Raw genomic sequence first — 24,466 nt, 5'->3', positions numbered from 1 at the left:
CACACTCGATTTATTCGGAAACGGCTGAACCGATTGTCACGAAAATTAATGAGAGTATGTAGTCTGGTGTTCCCTTTACATGCAGTAAGTGGCGCCATTTTGTGTTAAATTTAAGGGGGGGCTCCCCATACATGTGAATGGAAGGTGCAAATTTTTTTTCACAGAATGTAGCCATGTGGAGTATCAAATGAAAGGTCTCAATTAGTACTTTTCGAAACTGGTTCAATATTTGATTTTGGGTGAAACATAGGGGAGTGAGGGCTCAAAATATGACCCCCAAAAAGTGTAACAGGTCTCGTTCTCAGAACCTATCCAACCGAAAAATCTAAAAAAAATCACAGTTGTGCATCTCTACGAAATCTAGGCCTCAAAATATATCCGGTTCCGATAGCTGCACAAATAAAGTTAATAATAGTATATTTCCACATTTTAGAAATTTACTCGGCACCACCCTTATGTTCATCCTAGAAGTACAAAATTTGGCGTGTAATGAAGAATATAATGCACAGTTTGGTCAAGTTTGAAGAAAATCCAACTATTATTAACAAAGTTATAGGGGATGAAACTTCACATTTTTTTGTAACTCTACAACCTGCATGACGTCATCAACACATATCAATTCGTCACTACCACAACGAAATGAGTTCTTATGAATTGGGTCGCAGCGAATTATTTTGTTTTAGTTTTTTAGTTATTTGTCAACCAGACATGTGTGTATGTAGGTATATAATATATGCGTGCTAATGAACTTTGCGGGTAGTGCCTAATTCAAATAGATATAAGAAGTAAATCGGAAATATGGGTACGATCCATTTATATACGTGCATATATGTGTACAGTATTCGGAAATAGACAGTTTGTTTGTTTAGGGTGAGCGGAATATCTATGGCTGTAATATGTAGGTATGTCTCGTAGTTTGGAAAAATATGAAAGATTGTGTTGAATTTGTAGTTATATACGGATAGAAAAATGTGCGCTGAAATTTCCTACATAAGATGAACACAAAACCTTTATACCCGAAGCACGAGCTTCCGGTATTCCGACTTGTTTTTTGTTTGTTTGGGATTTGTCTAGGTTTAGCCTGGCTTAGGCTTTAAGTACTGGCGGTTTTAAGCTGCATGTAATTCGCACCCTTGTCATGTTTGCGGTTATATAGAAAGGGGTGATTTCCAGCTGTTGCCACTTTCGTTCACGCTGCTCCCAGGGCAAAGATGAGGCAGCGTCTGATGAGTGGCCTCTCCCTGGACGAAATCGTTAATCTTTCTTTGTATCTTTACGATAAATTGAACACTTGGGTCGGTGACAGAAATTTGTATCGATTTGTGAGAAACCGACACCAAATAACTTGTAAGTAGCTCAGTAAGTAAGCATCAACCAAAGTAGAAATATGAATAAATATATTTGGGAATTTAAAATAGAAATGCTTTTTTCTTTCTCTACGTTCATACTAGTAATTGTTGCTTATCGATCGGCGAGCTGCGCCGGATAGATGCCGAGAATATTTCGAGTAGATTTCCAACGGATGAATTGTCCATCCTCTACTTCTACAAACAGTGCCGGCATTTAGAGCAATACCACCTGTCAGCGCGACTGTCAAGTGAATAAAAAGGGGAACGCAAGCACTGTGGCTCGGTGAATTCTTCAATTGGATTATTGAGGAAAGTAGAACACTATCTGACTGGCAAGAAAGCACGACCGTTCCAATTAGAGTACCTGTATTCGCGACATTGTTCAAAAAACCGTGAATCAAGGCGAATTTGCCAAAAACTGTGGAACTATTGACGCAATATACGCTACGCGGTTACCCATGGAAAAACAGCGTGAGAAGCAATTCACCCTGTTGCGCTCTGCGGTTCTGAGTGTCAGCCGACTATAAAATACAATGAAGAATTTCTCGCGGTAATGGAGACGAAGATGTTCCATTGAATTGCTGACGTATCATGCCAAGCTCACGTTCGAAAAGAAGGAATTCGCGATCGATATGGGGTTGCATCGATAGGGCAGTAATTCGCGCCAACAAGAATTGACTTGCCAAAATTGATCTGAACATAAAAATTAATGGGAGAGAGCAAAAAGGCTGGCCGAAGCAACGGTTGCTTGACCCGTTGGATGGCGATCTGAAAGCCTCTCGACATCCAGAACAACCCTAGGACAGAACAAACTGGCGCAACCGATCAAGACGAGTCGAGCCCGCTTCTGAACGAGGTAAACTCTAAAGATGAGGGAAATTTTATATATAATAAATAAATAAGCTGAATACACTACACAAATAAATTGAATACAATATACAAAAGCCACTGAAAATATAGGATCATTTTAATCTTATACGCTCATTTGTGAAATTGCAAAACTATGGAGAAATTTAGTGAAACTTATCTCCTTGCGAGGTGTAGACTGCTTCCTCCGAACTCCAATCCATCAAAGTAATTGGTGTTTTCCAAAAAATAAATAACTACTGTGTTTTTTTTATTCGAAAAACCATTTGAAAATATGTTAGTTGCAAATAAATAAATCACTAAGATTTAAGTTCGTGTTATATCAAAGAATGCACCGAATCCATAAATGAAAGCGTGTCGAATAATAGCAATTTTACTTTTCTTGCAAGAATCTATAAATAAGTTCGTTCATACATTAGGCTTTCATCGGTTCGCTTTAAAAATAAGTTGCCTGGCTGAGGGTTAAAAGTTTCGATTACGCAGTGCTCTTGTGGAACGGAGAAATTTCGCATCTAAAAGTTGCACAATAGTGAGCTTTCGGACTGCGAGGTGTTAACATACCATTGCAAGATGACTGTGGGACTCAAGCCATCTGGTTTTTTGTGTATGTGTGTGTGGATTGTCATGGGTAGGTTTGATTTTAGCGAACGTGTTTGGAAGTAGCCGTCTTGCGCCGCAGTAATGGCAGCCAGAATGCGTGGCTTGCCCGGCAACGGGATTGGTGTCAGCAGGTGACGGGCCTACCTCGTTTATAATAGCCCACATGGCTCACCGTTGGGAGGACGACGTGGGAGAAAGCTCCCTGAGCTTGATGACGGCTGTAAACCCGAAAGCACAGTAGATCTACTATAGGCAGTACCCTTACAAAAATGACCCCACTTGCAAATGTGCTTGCAGAAGCTTATCTGTACACATCAGAGACGCTAAACAAGGAAAAGGCATAATCTTCTTCATCAAATCGTATTGGTAAGAGAGAGATCGGTAAGCTCCTGCTATTCTGATACTACGGCGTGGTCACCCATCTAGCAAAAAGTTGTTTCACGTATTCACTTATACATAAGCAAAAACTTGCCAATCTCACCAATACATTGGCAAGTCCGGGCGGTATGTCAAACACAGCTGATCGGGTTTTAGGTACATCTCGCTCATGCTCAAGGGCAAAACAATTTGAAATCGTGTGTACTCGCACTGATTTCCCCCCTTGAGGGGCAAGGGGGAGTGAGGTAGCTGTCTAGTATCTAACTGTGCCCGAAAGTCTGACAGAAAAACATATGACAGCAAGTTCGGAGAGGGGCATGTGTGAACAAGTCGCCTTGATTATGAGCGCAGGCGGCGGGATGATGAGGGGCAAGCGTCTTTGTTTGCCTGGCACAGGTACCGAAACCAAAACAAAGCATTGTTAGAAGGGAGTGCGGGTTCGCGGCGAGAAGGAATGAACGGCGCGCGGATGTGTGTTGGCTGTGGAGCTTTCGTGGAAGTTGGAATGAAAACCGAAATGCGCTGAACGCCTTGCAAGTTGTTGTCGTTCGCGGGGATGATGACGGCGCCGAACATTTGCATCGTTTCTTCGGGTCGAGGCGAGCTTGTGGACAACAGTCGCTGACCGGGCACGGTAGTTTTTCTTGGATGTGTTGTTCGTTTTGATGAATTTTGTCTGCTCGTGGCCAGTGCTCCCTCAGTTTCGTTCTTCTTGAGTGGCGAGAACGACGTATGGTGAATTAGGCCAGCTGCAACTGTTTACTGCCAGCGTAGATATATACATACCGCGAGTGGCTTTGTGAAGCGTCCGCTACGACGCAAAAACCGTATTCCGAACTATTTCTTCTCCAAATGTCAATTAGTTCGCGGTAGCCGTGAAGATTTTGAAGAGGAGGTTGTTTTCATTCCGAAATCGAGGTGCTCAAAGTGAGAATTTCTAAAAGTGCGTAGAACTGTGGCCGACTGTTTTGATGCCGAGGCCTCGCGGTTATTTGCAGGTAGAAAACCTTGTGGGTCGTTGACGGTGGAGCTCGCGTCGCCATTGTGCATCTTCGAACGAATTCAGTTTCAGCGTGCAAAGGTAATATCGAAAATTAAGGTGGAAATAACTCACGTTGCGACGTAGGGATTGCTGGGAAAATATGGGTGGCGAACCAAGGTACCGTTATACGAACAGCTGTTTGTTCAACAGCTCGCGTAGCGATAAGCCCCTCGTAGCCGAATGAGCAGGTTATTGATGCCGTTCTCCAGAAAGGTCTTCGTTCGCTGCCTGGTGTTATTGACATCAATATATTGCCACTGACCAAATATCAGGGCAGGCGACACATGATGAGAGGGCCCATCTTGAAGATCATGTAGAGGACAGCAACGCTGTCGGCAGCAGCGATGGTTTGCTTATGTTCCTTTGTTTCAGTCATAACAAGCGACTCACAAAGACGTGTTCGGCTGGCGGCTGGAAGTGCGTGGGGCATTCGCGAACGCGAGTCGGTTTACTGGAAACGTTGAAAATCAATTCACTTGATAATATTGCTCTGAAGACACAAAAGTGTTAAGTGGATTAGCAACCCAAGAACGGAAAAAGCAAATCGGGGATAGCTCACCTAATAATTGAGTTAGTATAGTCCTGGTGTGCTTCGATAGACGGCGCGCAAGACATCCATCTGCTCTGTCAACAAACCAACGGCGGAGAGTCAGACTGCACTACGTCAAAGAACAAAGAAGCACCGTCTTCTGTCGTCGGTTGTTCTCTCCAGTCGATTGAGAACGGACGTCGGAGAACCGTTCATGGTTTCCGTTGAAAGGGCACATTGAACCTGCAATTGCGTTGTGTTTTATGTTTATCTGGCTGTTGTAATTGTACATGGCGTTGTGTGTTTTTAACGTACCCAAGCGAGGTGTGAAATGTCAAACTTATGTATCAAGTCGGTCTGGAGCAGGGCATTGGAAATTAATATCTCAAAACGTGCAGTCATTTCAGTTGGCAGCAAAATTAAATTGTTTGCCATGAAATCATCCAAGATGCAGTCGGCGGCAATTGCTGTTGAATGAGTAATTGACAACGGTGCTTTCGGTTGAAGAATTATATATCGGGATGATTTATATCTGTGAAAAATTGAACCCTACAATGGGGGTAGGCTTATGCACGGCATCAATGAGATTACATTCTTTTATATGCTATTATTATATCAGATCTACATACATGTTTGCCAAATCTCAACAAGCCATCGCAATTTCAAACGTGTGGATAGCCTTTGGCTTGGCTTGTGTAGGGTGGCAAGCGCTTGCTATCAATCCGATCGAATGGCGGTTCGTTGGGCAAATCAAAGAATTCGCTTGCCTTCTCGAAAAACCTAACGCACTTGCAAACGTGTGGATGGCGTTTTGCTCTACCAAACTTTTATGGAGGATTTGGAATTTGCGGCAAGCGTCAAACGCGTGGGCCCGGCATTATATACATATGTTTAGTTGTGGATAAGCCAATTGTGGATAGACAACTATGTTTCGTTCCTTCTTAATGGTACTTACCAAGCAACAATGTTTAGAAGTAAGTTAAACATATTTATGTGTAGTTTAATCCTATTTCAATGGGTATTGCAACTATACATCGATAATCACAATTTTAGTTTCAAGACAAATGCCATTTTAGTAAACAACATTTTCTCTACAAACGCTACGTTTTTGTGTGAAACAAAACCTTATTAGAATCGAGGTGGTGTCTATCTGTCTGTCACCCGATTTATTCGGGAACGGCTAGACCGATTGTTACGAAAATTGAGAGTATGTAATTTGGTGTTCCCTTTACATGCAGTAAGTGGCGCCATCTTTTGTTACGTTTAAAGGGGGGCTCCCCATACATGTGGATGGAGGGGGCAAATTTTTTTTCACAGAATGTGGGGTATCAAATGAAAGGTCTCAATTAGTACTTTTCGAAACTGGTTCAATATTTGATATTGGGTGAAACGTAGGGGAGTGAGGGCTCAAAATATGACCCCCCAAAAAGTGTAACAGGTCTCGTTCGCAGAGCGTATTCAACTGAAAAAAATCACAGTGGTGTGTCTCTAGGAAATCTAGGCCTCAAAGTATATCTGGTTCCGATATCTGCACAAATAAAGTTACTAATAGTATATTTCCACATTTTAGAAATTTACCCGGCACCCCCTTTATGTTCATCCCAGAAGTACAAATTTGGCATGCGTGTAATGAAGAACATAACGCACAGTAAAGTTTGAAGAAAATCCAACTATTATTAACAAAGTTATAGGAGGTGAAACTTTACAATTTTTTGTGAATTTCGTGCACTCTACAACCTGCATGACGTCATCACATATCAATTCGTCAATACCACAACGAAATGAGTCCTTATGAATTGGGTCGCAGAGGTTTATTTGTTTAGGGTGAGGATAATATCTATGGCTGTAATATGTACGTATGCCTCGTACTTTGGAAAAATATGAAGGATTATGTTGGATTTGTAACTATATATGGAATGAAAAATGAAAAATTGAAATTTCTTACATAAGATGAAATTTCATTCATTTCTTTTTCTTTTCACCGATCATTCTCCACATTTTTTTCTCTGCACGATTGCTCCTCCAGCTTCGTGATTTTCACACCGCTACCCGCAGGCGGGTGAGTTTCACTAGTGAATTGAATGATTCTCGTGCGGAGCTTAGTCGAATCCTGGCTAATCAGCTTGCACCTCCACACTACCCAACCCCGACTCCTGGCACGCTACTTTTAGAGGCGCAGATCAAATCTCACGCGCCGTGCACCCTTTGTGTAATGCTTAGAATACTTTGTTTGAGCAGAAAAGGGGAAACTCTTGAAATTTGCATTTAGAGTTGTTGTTGAGTCTCTGAAGCACTGCGTCATCCTTCTGTGCCTCGGCGACTGCCGAAAAATCGATTGTGGCAGGGATTTTAACGCGTGACAAAGCATCATAATCCTTGTTAGACACATGCCGGATATCCGAAGTAAACTGCTTTATGAAGCTCAGGTGAGTTTTGTTGAGTTGTACTCAATTTCTTGGAAAAGATGCTGAACGGATTATAAATTTGGTTTGCGGTCGCTTGATGTTGTGCGGCTTTGGGAAAGAAACGGCAATAAAAGTTTAACATGCCCAAAAATTTTCGTAGATCCTTGACCGTCTTGGGTTGTGAGAGGTCTATGATGAAACCTGAACCTTGTCAGGATCCGGTTGGATCATGTGGTATAAAAACTTCACCTGCTGTTGAAGGAATTTGCACTTTTCAACGTACAAGATCGGCTTCAAAAAATACAATCTCGATTTTCCAAATGCTTACCCTCAGAGGAAGAAACTACCAAAACATCATCCAAGTACCCGAAACAAAAGTTAAGATTTCGCAAGACAGAGTGGATGAATCCCTGGCAATTTTGCGCTGCATTGTACAGACGGAAAGCATTCATGTGAACTCAAAAATTTCGAACGGTGTGCATATTGCTGTTTTCGGAATATCTTCTGGAACTACAAGGTTAGCAGGTAGTGAGATTGTGCGCGAAGTTGTGGATGATTGGTATAGGATAGCGGTCTGGAATGGTCTGAGCATTCAAACGTCTGTAAACGCCACATGGTCTCCATTTGCCGTTGGAATTTAGGATCATTTGCAGTGAAGAAGACCGGCAGCTATTTGAGGGCCTGCAAATACCCTGCTTTAAAAGCGTGTGAAATTCTTTCTTAGCAACAGCAAGTTTCTGAATGGTTTCGAGAAGATATGAGAGGCAGTAGTGCGAATGTGGTGCGGTACATCATGCTCAGCTGGCTGCGAGATACTACTTTCGGTAGTTATGTTGTTGTATTTTTGAAAAAGCGTACCAATGCGAGGGTCGGCTGCCTCTTCAAAATTTATCGAAAGACTGACAGTAGAGCGGGTGATTCTTGAAGACCTGAGCAAATTTACAGGATCTAGAAAGAAAGTCTGCGCATAATATGGGACTACAGATATCCAGCGCAACGAAACGCGATGAGAACATTCGTCGAAGTCCCAGATTTACGTCCACTTGCTTGTAGCCGTAAGTATATATGGTTGAAGAATTTGCCACCGCAAGTTTGAGTTGATGCGGAATCAGTTTGTGAATCCGCAATATCGGGAGTGCTGAAACTCAAAGGATCGAATATTGTTAAGCGGCGTGGAGCTGCGTTCTGGGTAGCCGCCGCCAGAGCTCCCAAGGAGCTTGGTTTTTTGAAGGCGTGAACGTCGTTGCAACCACGCCCAACTGCGTCGTCTCGCGCAGCAGTTGACTCGGAGAATGATCGCGTAAGGTGAGCTCCGTTAATAATTGATTCAGCTTTGCTGACTCATTTACAGGCAGTCGCTTGACGAGGGTATCCCTTAACTTCGAGTAGAAATACTCCTCCACAACATCGGCGTCGAGCCCAATCGACTCCCCGTCCAAGCCGACAAGCGCGTGATTAAATCTTGTGGTATCAGCAGTAATGCCAGAGAGCGCCAACTGCGCCTCCAATTGCTGGAACTAGACCTCCGGGTTACGTTGCCAAACGGTGGTCGGAGGCGTTGTTGTTAATTGACATTCGCGGAAAAAAACAAATTACCTAGAGATAACGATCTCCACCTCCTTCTACCCTTATCGCAATACTTGTCTTTCTTCGTTTGCGAATAGGTTGCTTACTGTAAATGAGCCATGATCCTATTACAACCCTTCAGCCAATGTTGTCTCGCGGTTGATTGGTAGCAGTAACCTCTACTTTTTGTTCCGTTGATTTCAAATAATCTGTTGAAACTTGATCTTCAATCGTCGCCGTTCATATGCAGTGACATGGGGACATTTTAGTTTTCCTTTTTTAGTTTTAGTTATTTCTATATGTGTGAATTACTCGAGATAAACATATATATGTGCTCATTAAGTTTGCGGGTAGTGTCCTAGTGTACCAGTGGTATTTACTTAAATTACATGTATGTATGCTTTTGTGCATGGAGTAAACTGGAAATTCATAAAGATTCTTTAGATCAATTTGTCTTTGATATGTATATCTGGAGTTTAGCAAATGAAGGAATATTTTGCATTTTTAGTTATGTACAAATGGAAAACCGTGCCGAAAGAGTTCCTCATCAGGTGAACACAAAACCTTTATATCCGAAATATCAAGCTTGAAAAAACTGCTGATCTCTATAGTGTTAGCCTCTTCAGAACTTTCTGATGCCACTTCGACTTACTTCAAATATTATATTTTTACGTGAACGTTCTGTCTAATTTCTATAGAAATTATCTTCTTCATACATACAAACAAATTTGAAATAAAAAATACTAAAATTGAATAAATGAGCACATTTTTATAGAAGAATGTTAAATGTAAGTTAATTTTAAAGTATGAATTTGTTTTTCCTAAAACTACTCCTCTTTCTTTGGGCTTTGTCTGGTTCACAAGTGGGGGCCGCTCGCCATGATCGGTTACGTCATTTGGTTCTATCAAAAGGCTGATCTGGATGTAGTCGCAAGGTTTTGAAATCCCCATCCAGCGTATCAAACCACCGTTGTTTTTGGCCACCCTTTTAGTCGCTTACCATCAACTGCGCTGTTCACACCTTGGCAAGTAAATTCTCGTTAGCTCGAATTACCATAGAAGACGCATCTCTCGTAATTTTTCCACGGTCAGTGCAACCCCATATGGATCGAATCTTATCAAGGCGTGTTACACCTCTAGTTCAACGTAACATCTCCGTCGGCATTACCGCAAGACGCCTTTTATAGATGGCCAGCACTGTGGTAAATTTTGGACTTGAGACATTCGTTGATACGTCAATTGCAAAGAACAACAATTCTGAAACGCCATTTCATACAGGTTACGCTAATGCATGAGGCAATTTCATAAACCAGTTCTTCACTGACTGATAAGAAAAATTTTCTTTATTTTTGAGTTTCACATTATTCAAACACTGAAACAGTTTTCTAAGTCACCGTAAGGTAAGGTCTCAATATATACGAGAATCATTAATATCCAGGAAGAGCCCGCTCTTCAATTTTTCACACTTTTTAATGGTCATAACTCCATGCAAACGAAGATTCGCATGAATAGATTAGAATGGTCATTCTGGCACTGATGAAAACTTTACTACCTAAAATTGGCTTGACTGTTGAAGTCGATGCGAAACAACCCAAAGGCAGACAAAAACAACAATTGCTTGACACACTAGATCGTGATTTGAAAGTCTCTCGATTTTATCCGGACCAAGCATATGATCAAGGAAAGTGTCAAATCCGATCTAGATGAGACGACGCCACTTTCGAACTGGATAAAGGAGAAAATCAAATCAAAAAGAATCTACCCGGCGGCTACCCAATGTTTTAAGATCGTCTGGATCATAAAGAAGCAACTGCCAATCGTGCCAATATTCGAATGAAATTGTGCATAGTGTCATATGCTAGACAATTAAAATAGCAACCTCAGTATATAAATGTTTTATGTTCATCTTGCGTGAGAAATTTCCTATTCACGTTTTCCCATCCGCATCTATTCTCAATTCAAAATATTCCTGGGCATACATATGTATGTGTTTCCAAATATCGCCGTTCAATTGAGTTCACTTTAAATGATGATGATGTGATACAGGTCTTAGGGTACGATAAATTCATATGAAATACACAATTTTTATCTTCTATAAATTCATTAATAATAGTTGCATTTTCATCAAACTTTCCAAAATTATACATAATGTATTACTTGTAACTATCGTATTGGAAACTATCCGCAACCTTTATTAGCACATACATATTATTATTATTAGTCTGTTAAGGGAAGGTCGCACCGCGTCCTTAAAGAACTATTGTGCTCCTTTTGCTGGCTGGTTGTAGGGTACCTATTAATCATAGTATCTCAAGCAAGCCTATAACCGTTAGGAATTTCAGTATATTCCCTACTTCCAGATCTTTCAACTTGGCATTTGGTATTAAGTGTACTCCCAGATGCCTCGACTTACTTTGCACAAGTGCCGGACACTGTCCCAGAGCGGTATGGAAGTTTCATCACACTCCGTACAGAACCTGCAAGCAGTGTCCGTAGATATCTCCAGCTACCCTAGGTGATAGTTTAGCCGACAGTGACTCTTTTTGGTGAGGTTTAAGCAAACCTTTGTGCGCAGGGGTTCAGCTTCCCCAATAAGCACCCTGGACTACTCCATCCGCCCAATAAAGTTCCCTCAACCGTTCCTCTTAATTTTTTAATGTCGGCCATGAAATCGTTTTCGATTCCACAGAAGGGTTCCAGCCCGTGTAAAGGCGTCCCTGCTCCCTGCTTGGCTAGTTCGTCGGTTGCCTCATGGCGTGGAAGCTAGAGTGTCCAGACCTTGTTGGACGAGCCGAGTGTGTTCAGTCTCTCAATGTATTCCCGTACCAGTTTAAGAGTTCACCTGATTGGACCTAAGTGCCTTGATCGTTGCCTGCCTGTCGGTGAAAGTAGCAATATCCTGCTCCCTATAGTTCCTTTGGAGATTAAAGGAGGCACATCTGTGTATGACGTATATTTCCCCCTGGAATATGCTAGTGTACTTACCCATTTGCTCCAAGTACATTTTTCTTGGACCAATGACAGCGGCACCCGCTCCATCAGTTGTGAGGGATCCGTCAGTGTAATCAGTTGCTGGTTTAAGTCGTATGTCCCAGCTACGCTCTCCCAGTTTGCCTTATTACTCCAACCTGTTTCAAACCTCTTGTCGAAGGGAAACCTCGTCATGTTATCCCTGGATATCAATAATTCGGGATACACCCTAGAAAGGATGTCAAGAATATCAATCTTCCTTCGGTTTGGGTAGCTCCTCGCCTCACTGATACTCCCGGGGATCCTGAATATTGCCCTCCTTGGCTGAATCTGTATGTGTAGATGGAGGAGGGATAATCCCAGAAGGACTTGCAGGAATGACGTTGGGCATGTCCTCATTGCCCCGCTGATACACAAGCAAGCTAGTCTTTGGAGTTTGTGTAACTCCCTGGCTTGTGTGCTGAGTTCAGTTCTCTCTACTTAGATTACCGCCCCATAGGTAATCATTGGACTTACTATTGCAGTGTGTATCCATTTTTATTAAAATCGGTTTAGTCTGTCTGTCTGTCCGTCACACGCATTTTTCTCGGAGACGATTAAAGCGTTTGATACCAAATTTGGTAGAAAGGTGGGAACTGTGAACGCGCACGCATATATTGAGTTACCTCCTTTTATGACGAATTTAAGGGGGGAGGGTCCCCATACATGCAAAAGGGGGGTATAAATTTTTTTTTCATCAAATATAGTCATGGGTATCAAATTAAAGGTCTCGATTAGTACTTTTCGAAGCCGGTCTTAGTTTTGACTTTTATTGAAAAGGTGGGGAGTGCGGGGGGTTGAAAGTGGGTCATTTTTTTAACGAACCCATTCTCAGAAACTACCAAACCGAAAAATCTGAAGAAAATCAGGCGGCTGCCACTATATGGTGCCTAGGCTCCGAAATATCCTCCATACCGATACCTGTTCAAATAAAGTTAATAATAGTCCATTACTATAATTTTTAGTAATTGACAGGAAAACCCCCCTTAAGTTCACCCTAGAATCACAATGTAGGCTACAGTATAGATCATGATCCTGCCAAATTTGGTGAAAATCGCACTATTACTAACAAAAATGATACTAGGTCAAAACTGTCGCTCAGAGCCCTCGAAACTAGATATAAAACGCTCAAAAATGAAAACTAAAATGTATCCATGAACGCCGCCGTTCATATAAGTTCACGTTATATGATGATGACGTCATACATCTTGCAATAAATTCACGTAAAATGCAAAACTGTTAATAATAATTGGATTTAATTAAAACTTCCTATGTATTATTATCTCTTATAATAATAATAATCCAATCGGATCTGGGCCTTGAAGTGTGTTAGAGTACATCATTCAAGACCGTAACAGTACACTACAGGAATACAGTTCCCTATAGGAGGCAATGATTTAACTCAGATATTGACAGCTGAGTCGACTGGTGTCTCACTCTTAATATACCATTATTAATTTTATTTGAATATATATCGGTATGGAAGGTATTTCGGAGCCTAGACACCATATAGTGGCAGCTCCTTGATTTTTTCAGATTTTCTGTTCGGGGAGTTTCTAAGAATTGGGGGATGGGAGATGTTTCTAAGAATTGGTCCGTGTTCACAGTTCAGGAGAGGTTTTCTAAAGGTGACATTGTGATCGTGGTGGGTGATCTGAATGCCACTGTGGGTTCGCTGCGCGTAACGATAATAGTGCGAAATTTTTAGATTTTTACAACTTCCATCGCTTCTTCTCTGATGCCACATTGATCGAGTGCAGAGCGTGTCATAAGACTACTTGGGTTTCAACTGAGGAACACCATACAGGCAATCAGATCAACCATTTTGCGATCAGCGCTACATATAGGTTGTTTGCTAATGAACCAGATTTCATAAGCATCCAGCTGGTTAATCTTTCTTACCTGCTTTAGAACCTTCAAATCCTCGGCGCTTACTTTATGGTTCAGGTACGTGGACGACATTTCCACGTTTTAATTATTTTAATTAATTAATCGTTGGAAACACCGCATAATTTCACTCAGTCTTTGTTGTTAGTAATACTGGTTACAGTTTTTAATGTGAGAGGCTTATGGTCCGTGAATACTGTGAACGGCCTGCCTTCTAGGGAGAAACGGAAGTATTTGATGCTCAAGTACGCGGCGAGCAGTTCGCGATCGTAGGTACTGCAGTTCCGTTGAGCGGGATGCACCGATCGTGGGAAAACTGCAAGAGAGGCATTTTCGATGGTGTGGTCACGTAATTCAAGCTAACGAGAATTCAACAAATAGTATTGGCCAGAACATCGAAAGTAATGATAAGCAACCAAAAAGCCGGCCAAAACAATGGTGGCTTGATACGCTGGATGGGGATTTAAAGGTCTCGCGATTACATCCTGATCAGGCATTTGATAAAATAAAATGATGAAACCGATCACCACGAGCCGGCTCCGCTTGTGAACAGGACAGAGGCTGAAGAAAAAGAAAAAGATGTGAGGAGCGACGAGTGCACGACAGCTCCGTGTGATATAGCTGCAAATTACATTGCCCTCTATTTTCTAGAAAGCGATTGATAATGGTCCACCTTATACGCTTCACCCTCTGAGTTTAATATTATTAGCAAATGCCAACAATTTAACCAACATCAAATATAAACAAGTCGGGAAACCGGAAGCTGGACGCTTCAGGTACGAAAGGTTTTGTGTATTTCTTAGTACGTAGCACGTAATATATGCATATATCCACTTTCGGGTGATATTGACATTGGTAGTCTTCAATTTTCAAAGAAGCAACAACTTGGACGTATTATAAATTTGTTAGTAATAGTGCGATTTCCATCAAACTTGGTATGATCATGCTTTACATTATAGCCTACATTACTGCAGAATTTCGTGCCGCTAGGATGAATTTAAGGGGGGTTTCCAGCCAATTACAAAAAAATACAGTAATATACTATTAACTTTCTTTGAAGAGATATCGGTGTAAAAGGTATTTCGGAGCCAAGGCACCATATACTGGCAGCCTCCTGATTTTTTTCAGATTTTTCGGTTTGGTAGTTTCTGAGAATGGCCCCCTTAAAGAAATGATCACTTTCAACCCCCCGCATTCCCCACGTTTCCAAGAAATGTCAAAACTAAGACCGGCTTCGAAAAGTACTAATCGAGACCTTTAATTTGATACCCCACATGACTATATTTGATGAAAAAAAATTTTACACGCCCCTTTTGCATGTATGGGGACCCCCCCTTAAATTCAACGTAAGAGGATGTAACTCACTGTATGTGTGAGCGTTCACAGTTCCCACCTTTCCACCAAATTTGGTGTCGATTGCTATAACCGTCTGCGAGAAAAATGCGTGTGACGGACAGACAGACAGACAGACGGACAGACAGACGGTAAACCGATTTTAATAAGGTTTTGTGTTTACACAAAACCTTAAAAAGGGGTAGGGAGAATTAGATTCTTCTTGAATGGAATTTTAATATTTCAGTCGAATTTCAATTATTCTCGTTAATTATGGCGTCAGCATCTTATTTGTATGGCTTGGGATGCTGTTAATTTCCACGAAATTGCTAAGTTTGAACTGCTATAACTTTGACACTAATAGTTGGATTTTCATGGGACTTTGCATGTGTATGCACGAGACTGTCCTCTATAACTTTGACGCTAATAGCCAGATTTCCACGAAATTTAGCACGTATATACGAAATATTGTCCTCTATGCTGGTACAAAATTCGGAAGTCCTAAGATGAATTTAAGGGGGGTTTTCAGTAAATTTAAAAAAAATAGTAATATACTATTAGTAAGTTTATTTGAGCAGATATCGGAATGGGACATATTTCGAGGCCTAGATTTCATCTAGTCGCACTACCCTGATTTTTTTCGGATTTTTAGGTTGGGTAGTTTCCGAAAATGAGTCCTGTCTCACTTCAAGTGCGTACATTTTGACTACTTACTCACGCACTTTTCAATTTATGCCAAAACTAATGTCAGTTTCGGAAAGTACAAATCGGGACCTTTCATTTGATACCCTACACAACTATATCCGGTGAAAAAAATTTTTGAATCGCCCCTTTTCATGTATGGGGAGCCCCCTTTAAACTCCACCTAAATTTATGCCACTCGCTGTATGCGTGAGATTTCATAGTTCCCATCTGTCCACCAAATTTTGTTCGGATCGCTTTAGTCGTTTTGGAGAAAAATGCGTGTGACAGACAGGCAGACAATGAATCGATTTTAATAAGGTTTTGTTTTACACAAAACCTTAAAAAGGAAAAAGCAACAAATCGCATACAGACTGTGATAAATATGAGAAGCATGCCGACAATTTTAGAAAATTTATTTAGTTCTGAAATGAAACAAAAATGATTTTAATTGGGTGTTACTTCGTCGTATTGCTTTTCAACAGATATTATTTGCATTTCAACGAGAAAACTGAAATGGGATGAACCCATTGAGTTAAGGCTTAGAAACACGGCAGCAGTACTCGTATAGGATTTCAACTGACCGGCAACGAACATCTAATCAGATAAACCACAAGGAATGCTGGCATCGACCCTGAAAAGGAGTATCACATGGCGACATCCGGAGTGATCAAAAAGCAAAAAAAAATTTTCCCTTTACTAGAAAAAACGTCACAAAGGGAACGAATTAATAAAATATATATGTATATGCCGGTACTCTAAAAGTGCATTATTTGATTGTCGGTTGGATAAACAAATATCCAAAACGCAAGAGCATATTGCAAACATTGAATAGAATACTTCATATCTGCTGCATGTGTAATACAGAATACACTCGTAACACTATGCACACAGTTCATGCACAGTATATCAATCATGAATCGAATCGTCCACTCGCTGAGTTGCACGTGTAACCGGCTTATTTTTCTTCTTCTTTTTGCCGCAAAGATAGATGTCGTCGCAACGTCACGTACTACATCGAGGTAAAATGTCAGAGGAATTCAAAATCCAAATCGGAATCCGCCAAAGTGCATTCTGTCACCAATACTTCTTCTTTTTGTTATGGGTGACGTCCTCCATACTGCCTTGGCTGGAACGGCTAGATAACAACCTAAATGTCATCAATTGTGTATCGAGAATGTTGAGCTTCTTTTCTGACTCAAATCGATCCAGGCCTAACACTTTTCACCTCCTTTATTAGCAACAATCAGAATCAGCGATGAAGATAGTAGAAGGTGCTCAATGCACAGCGCACTGTAGAGATAGCGAGCTGAAGGTGTGATTGAATTTTAGGAATTCATTTATTCCTAATTATTTCCTCGATTTAGATCTGCTCACTATGTTATATCGAGCTTTGAGCTTCAAGCTGTTAGCTTGCTTCTGGATTGGATGGAATTAAATTTTCGTTCATTGGAAATTCAGTGATCTTTGATGGTGTAAAATGTAGTTTAGCTGATTTCTTTAAAATGGCTTCCTCAATCAATTCAATTCATTATTTTATAAAAATATTTCCGGAGTACAGAAAGTGCAGAGAAAGCTTAACCATATATAGGAGTTTTATACTTTCAATTTCTGGGATTTTTCGTCTTCGCTGTCGCCTTCAGTTATTTCGGTGTTGCATTCCATCACTTCTGCTACAATTTCCTCATGTGTAATCTCTCCATAGCACCCAACATTTGTATATTATATATTTGTATCACACAGAAGTTATTCTTTAAATTCATCTTCATTCTTCAGTTCCGTATACTCAAGGGGTCGTCCGTATTTACGTGTCTGTTCGAAGCGTTGAAATTAAAATTCGAGTCCTCACTCAATCGCCTGATGATGAATGAACATAAGTCAATAGCAGCCACTTAGCAATCTATTTTCCTTAGCACTTTTAGTAGCAATCAACCTTATCGGCTCATCGAACGCAATGCACTGATAACGGCGGGTTTATAAAACAGAAAATTACGAATTTGCTACTCTCTCTGAATTGAAAACAACACTTTTATTGTACTGTTGTGTGTGTGTTTCATCTATGATAATCAATAGGTTGGCTAAAGTTAACCATTAAATATTTATTTTCCTGGATATGGGATGTACCATCAATTATTTTGCAATTGCATCACGTTTAATCAGACAGGTCGAATTGATATCCATATGGACTTCATCTATACAAATAAGTGTCATATTTGTCCCTCAATATAAACGGGAGAGGGTGCTTTTCATAATTCTGAAAGGGGGAGTACATATTTTTCTACTCATATCACAAGGCATGCGAAAATGAGAGTTTTATTTCCGGGATTGGTAAAGATATAGAGACGTGTGAGGTGAGAGTGTGTTACAAAGTGTAACCGATGGGTCACTCAGAGGCTTCCCCTTCAAAATGCATGTAAATTCAATATCTTTTTCTTCTGTTTTCCTAATCTTTATACAAGATTGTCATTGTACCGTCAATGTAATTCATCGCGTTTTCGCGCAGCGCAGATTGAAAATACTGGTTTTGTTGGCCTTTTTTATCTTCAGTCCGAGCCTGCCTGCCTTCTTTAAATACAAAGTCATTTGGCCAAGCTCCATGACTCGGCGAGAGAATAAGCAGACCTCAGACGAGAAGCCTTCCACGTCTCCAAGGAAAACATGAGAACTGGCAGAATTATTGTCTTGTACAGTAAGCGCTTTGATTTTATGGTGAGACGTTTCGAGCCAAATGGTTTTCGTAAGTTGAAATCAGTTCTGTTGGCTGATGTTATTGTTTGTGCTTTTTGACCGAAGATAGGAGAAATTATCGATAGTTTCAAAGTTTTATTTACCTATGTTTATCATTCTTCGTTTGCCATTATATATGTATTTCGTCTTGCGTTCATTAATGTGCAGCTCAGGATTTCGTGCCCGCTCGATGTGGATGAAGGCAGTCTGTACATGCCGGATTGTTCTTCCCATAATATTGATATCGTCAGTATCGGACAGTAGTTGGGTGGACATGAAGGGGATGCACAATGGGGCATCCCCTTCTGTTAGTTCTTTGTTGATGTGGAATACTGTCGAGGATGATCCTGCGGCTTTTATCTGGCCTCGCACATGGATCAGGTTCAATCTAGTCGGTCTTATCAATTTAGTCGTGATATCGAATTCTCTAATGAAAGTGTAAAGTTACATATATGTATATCTTAAGGACTTGTATAAGTTTCAAGAAACTGTGACTACTGTACAAATAGCTGAAAAAAAATGAAAAGATGTTCCGATGCGGACCCTCCGTGTATGTATCAGTATGCATACACATTACATTCTATATGTGATGTTTTGGATTAAAGTAAATTTATATGAAGTAGGACATTTTGACCTAATATAATATTGTTACTAATACTAGGATCTTCGAAATCTCCAGTATTATATCTGTATTTGCGCTCGTGCCTAATTTTATATTTTTGGGATGAATTTAATGGCTTTTTTCGATAAAGGTCTAAAATATAGTAACACAGGGTGCGGCAGCATAACTTCCTGTTTTCAAAACTCAATAAAAACTATTGTATGCATCGGAAAATATTTATTTATTTTTTATAATGTAGGTACATGTCTAAAGTTTTTATTTACTTGGTTTTGAAGATCAAATCTGTTAGGTGACGTCCCCCATTCTCCATACATTGCGTAAACCGATTTCTGGCGTTTGTCACGACTCTTGTTAGCATAGCAGGTGTTATGTTGGCAATTTCTTCTTGGATGTTGGTCTTCAAATCTTGTAGGGTTCTTGGACGGTTCACATAAACACGGGATTTCAAAAAACCCCATAGAAAAAAATCACAAGGGGACAGATCGGGAGAGTGTGCCGGCCATTCCAAATCGCCTCTAATTGAGAAAAGGCGCTATGGAAAGTGTTCCCTCAAAACAGCCATCGATGGTCTTGAAATGTGTGCTGTTACACCATCTTGTTGGAACCAAGTGTCCCCCAAATCCAAATTTTCTAGCCGTGGGAGAAAAAAATTCTGTAGCATGTTTACATACCGGTCCGAATTCACTGTCACTGTAACCTCATTTTCCTCAAAAAACCAGGGACCAATAATTCCAGCTGAGGAAATTGCACACCACACTGTGACTTTGGGTGAATGCAAAGGCTTTTGATGCAATTCTCGAGGGTTGGTGTCAGCCCAGTAGCGCATGTTTTGTTTGTTAACCGATCCACACAAATGAAAATGGGCTTCATCGCTAAAAAAAATAATAGCACCCTCGGGAACGACATCAAGAAGAAGCTCACACGCGTTTATCCGAGAATTGAAGTCACGTTCTGAAAGTTCCTGCACTATCGCCATCTTATAGGGATGAAAATGAAGATCATCACGAAGAATTCTTCTCACAGAACGATCGGATGGTCCAAGGGCAGATGCGTTTTTGCGCGCAGAACGCCGTGGCGATCGCAACATTGACGCTCTCACTGCTTCAATGTTCTCAGGTGATCTAACGGGCCGAGGGACTCCAGTTCTTCCTTTTGTCACACTTGCAGTTTGTCTGAATGTAGTGGCCCATGTAACAATTGATTTGCGGTCAGGGACGGGAGCCAACGGGGTTAAATTAAAGCGATTCCGAAATGCACGCTGTGTTGCAATAACCGAACATTCGCTTGAAAAGTAAACCTGAACGGCAAAGGCACGCTCCTCACTATTCCAACGCATGATGGCGACTGAACCATGTCGGGACAAAACTTTACAGTATCCCCTCTTGAACGAGACCACTAGCGCCCCGCTATGACATCAACTAACTGAGTGGCGCGCATTTTAAAAAAGGAAGTTATGCTGCCGCACCCTGTATATCATTGTTTACTTTCTTTGAGCTCATATCGGAATGAGATCTATTTTCAGGCCTAGCCTAACATCCAAAGGAATTGGTAGTTTTTTCTGTTTTAGCGGTGCGGTCAACGTAGAAAAGTACGAAAAAGTTATCGAAGATTGCGTTGTTCAGACGGTAGAAGCACTGCATGAGCACTTTAATGGCTCCGTGTCATAGAGCTCGTACTGTAAGTAAACGAAATTTTTCCCGTGTCAAATTTTTTACCTGTTTTATCCTTAACCCGGTTCTTATTCATAGGTAACATCTTGGAAAGAGAAGCTTGGCATACAATCATTGCCCTGGCCAGGAAATAGTCCAGATTTGAACCCCATAGAGAACTAATGGGCGTCCATGAAGCGGCGAATGCAACAAAGATCGATAAGGAACAAGTCAAATCTAGAAAAAACTTAGAAAAGATATGGCTTAATGAAATTCCGGACGATTTTATTGAAAATTTATACCAATCGATGCTCGCACGAGTTGCAGAGGTGATTAGGGCGAAAGGCGGTCAAACAAAATACTGAAAAGCAAAAATCAATTTCTTCTAATTTAACATTTTTAGATACCTTCACTTATCTAGTTTCATTAAAAACTTCATTATTTAAAAAATTGTTTGTATATATGTTTATTTTCAACGTTTTTTGTACAATACTATTAACACACAAATCTTCGACGAACGTACCTTTTCCCTCAAAGCTTCAACCTTTCTTTCGACCACATTCTTTGAATAGAACTTCTGCTGATGTAAATAGTAAGAAAATCACATGATGCAAAGTTTTATTCTCCAGCTTCATGAAAAACCCCTTTGAACTTGAATTTCCTCTCTAACTCGCAGTGCAAACATTTTTTGTCAGGCACTGTACACATACATATATACGTATTGACGACATAGTCAATATGCTCATCCTACTAAAAACACATTGTCCATTACCGCTTACTAGTGCGGAAATCACTCTAAAAGGTGCGCATCTGAACATTTCGCACGCAGGAATGAATATCGCTCGCACTGATCATCCATCTGCGAACTTTACACTTATATACGATGTATGTCTAAAGAAATTTAGATTGACATACAAATAGCCAAAAAATAAAAAAGTAAAAGCAAAATGTTCCATGCGGGCCTCGTATACATATATGGGTTCTCTTAATCTCAGATGCTTCACTTTATGGTTTTTTTTTTTTTCTCAGATGCTTGAATACATATCTATGTACGATGTCTTAGAGGGCCGTAAATTCATACGAATAGAAAACTTCTACATACTGTAACTTTCTCTTATTATTCTGTTAAGGGAAGTTGCACTATGTCCTATTGTATTGTGCCCCTTTTTACTGGTAATGTACTATTAACTATAGTATGTCAAGTAAACTTATAAAGGTCAGAAATTTTAACATATTTGCTTCTTCCAAGTATTTCAACTTGGCATCTAGTATTAAGTATTCTTCCAGGGCCCCAGGTAATTTGCACAAATGCCGGATATGTCAGAACATATATGGAGGTTTCATCACACAAAAGCTTATTAAAATCGGTTTACTGTCTGTCCATCACACGCATTTTTTTTTGGAGACGGTTGTAGCGATTGACACCAAATTTGATAGAAAGGCGGGAACTGTGAACGCTCACGCATATAATGAGTTACATCCTTTTACTTCGAATTTAAGAGAGAGAAGAGAATTTTTCATCAAATATAGTCATGTGGGGTATCAAATTAAAGGTCTCGGTTAGTACTTTTCGAAGCCGGTCTTAGTTTTGACAATTGTTGGAACGGTGGGGAGTGCGGATGTGATCATTTCTTTACTGGATCCATTCTCAGAAACCACTTAACCGAAAAATCTGAAAAAAATTATGATGGTGCCTAGGCTCCGAAATACCCTCCATACCGATACATGTTCAAATAAGCATAGAGCATAATCCTACCAAATTTAGTGAAAATCGCACTATTACTAATAAAGGTCAAAGCTGTCGCTTCTGTGCAAATTCAAGACTTTGAATGTCAATATCACTTGAAAGTGGATATTTTCACATAATATATGCATATATTACGTGCTACGTATTAATGGGACAAATGCACACTCAGTTCGTGTTTCAAAATCCTTAGCGAAATGAAACCTCGTTGTTATGTGTAGCCCTTGGTATCAGTAATTCAAGCTACTGCCTTGAAAGAATATCAATCTTCCTTCGATTTAGGCAGTTGCCCACCTCTTGATATTTCCGGCCATTCTGAACATTGTGTCGGGATAGCTGAGTGGTTAGAGTACAAGGCTGTCGTATGGAAGGTCGCGGTTCAAATCTTACTGGTGGGATTTGCATCGTGATTTGACATCGAGTACCAGTCGACTCAGCTATGAATAAGCATCTGAGTCAAATCAGGGTAATAATCTCCGGCGAGCGCAATGCTGACTATATTGCCTCCTACAGTGTACTGTAGTGTACCGTTACGGTCTTGAATGAAGTGCTCTAACATACTTCAAGGCATTGACCCAATTGGATTGTTGCGTCAACGATTATTATTATTATTCTGAAGATCGTCCTCCTTGTCTGCATCTATTTTTGCAGATAGGGAGGAGTTAATCCCAGAAGGACCTCCAGGGATACCGTTGGACCTGTCCTCATTGCCCCACCGATATATACGCAAGCCAGTGTTTGGAATTTGTGTAATTTCCTGGCTGTTGTGCTGCGTTCAGTTCTTTATATCCAAAGTAGTATCTTCGGGGCGCAGCCCCATTATTTTATCTTATTAAAATCGGTTTACTGACCGTCTATCTGTCACACCCATTTCCTTAGAAATGGTTACTCCTATTGATACAAAATTACTGGAAAAGTGGAAAATGTGAACCTCCTTGTATGCAGTAGGTAGCATCGTTTTACGTTGAGTTTAAGGGGAGAACATTTTTTTCACTTAATATAGTCATGATGGGTATGAACTAGAAGTGCAGGGGCCGAAAATTGTCAATTATTTCAAGGATACGTTCTCAGAAACTACCTAGTTTAAAAATTAAAAAAAAATGTGGGTTTCCGCGCACATAGTATCTAGGCCCTAGTATAACCCCCGTTGCGATATCGGTTCAAATAAAGTTAATACAGTAGAATCCCGATAATCCGTGTCGGCAAGGGACTGGCCGGATAGCTGAGTGGTTAGAGCGCAAGGCTGTCGTACGGAAGGTCGCGGTTCAAATCTCACTGGTGGCAGTGGAATTTGTATCGTGATTTGACGTCGGATACCAGTCGACTCAGCTGTGAATGAGTACCTGAGTCAAATCAGGGTAATAATCTCGGGCGAGCGCAATGCTGACCACATTGCCTCCTAGTGTACCGTTACGGTCGTGAATGAAGTGCTCTAACACACTTTCAAGGCTCTGATCCAACATGGATTGTTGCGCCAACGATTATTATTAAGGGACTGGCGATTTAGTATAAAATACCGCGTTATCAATTATCTGGAGCGCAAAATAAAGAAAATTAACTCTAAGAAACCGGAAAATTTGTATTAATTATCCGGAGTTCATTATAATAGTGTAATTTATGTTGAAAATTTACTGCGAACTGCCCTGGTATATTTAACGTATATTTTGACTACGAGCTATATTTAGGCGGAAACATTGTGTAGCCAAATATTCGTATATAAAAAGTCAACAAACCTTTCATATCTAAAGTGTCCAGCTTCTGATTCCCCGACTTGTTTCCTGCTACGGACCTGCAATTCATCCGAGCCATTGTAGTTTTCCAACAAATGTTTCCGACTTGTGTCTTCCAGAGTAATTTTTGGTGCACTGTAATTCTCAAATATTTTGCCCCTGTTTCTCGTTTCACCTCCATGCCATGTAACCTAATGGCTCTCAGATAAGTGGTCAAGCTTACGCTTCCTAGTGAATAATACTACGATGGTTTTATGCTGGGCTAATGCGTAGGCTCGCCTTCTTGCACAATGCACTAGTAACTCTTAGTGCAGTTTGGATTCTACACGGTTAGAAATTTTCGTATGTA

The 24,466-nt window shown here is 40.6% G+C and overlaps 1 protein-coding gene across 3 annotated transcripts in view; it reads left to right on the top strand.

Moving 5' to 3' along the window:
* Positions 1–24,466, top strand: part of LOC119655249 (protein yippee-like CG15309) — a 90,185-nt gene that overhangs the window by 44,403 nt on the left and 21,316 nt on the right. Inside the window, exon 1 of one of the 3 annotated variants that reach the window (XM_038061044.1) lies at positions 3,507–4,275. The exons of 1 other annotated variant lie outside the window; for it this stretch is intronic. The gene's annotated coding sequence lies outside the window, so the exon portion shown is untranslated. Of the gene's footprint in view, positions 1–3,506; positions 4,276–24,466 lie in introns of those variants that run through there. One more of the 3 variants, XM_038061042.1, reaches the window with a different exon arrangement.

Source organism: Hermetia illucens, chromosome 4 (assembly GCF_905115235.1).
Source record: "Hermetia illucens chromosome 4, iHerIll2.2.curated.20191125, whole genome shotgun sequence".
Taxonomy (NCBI): Eukaryota; Metazoa; Arthropoda; class Insecta; order Diptera; family Stratiomyidae; genus Hermetia; species Hermetia illucens.
This window is presented reverse-complemented; position numbering and strand designations above follow the sequence as displayed.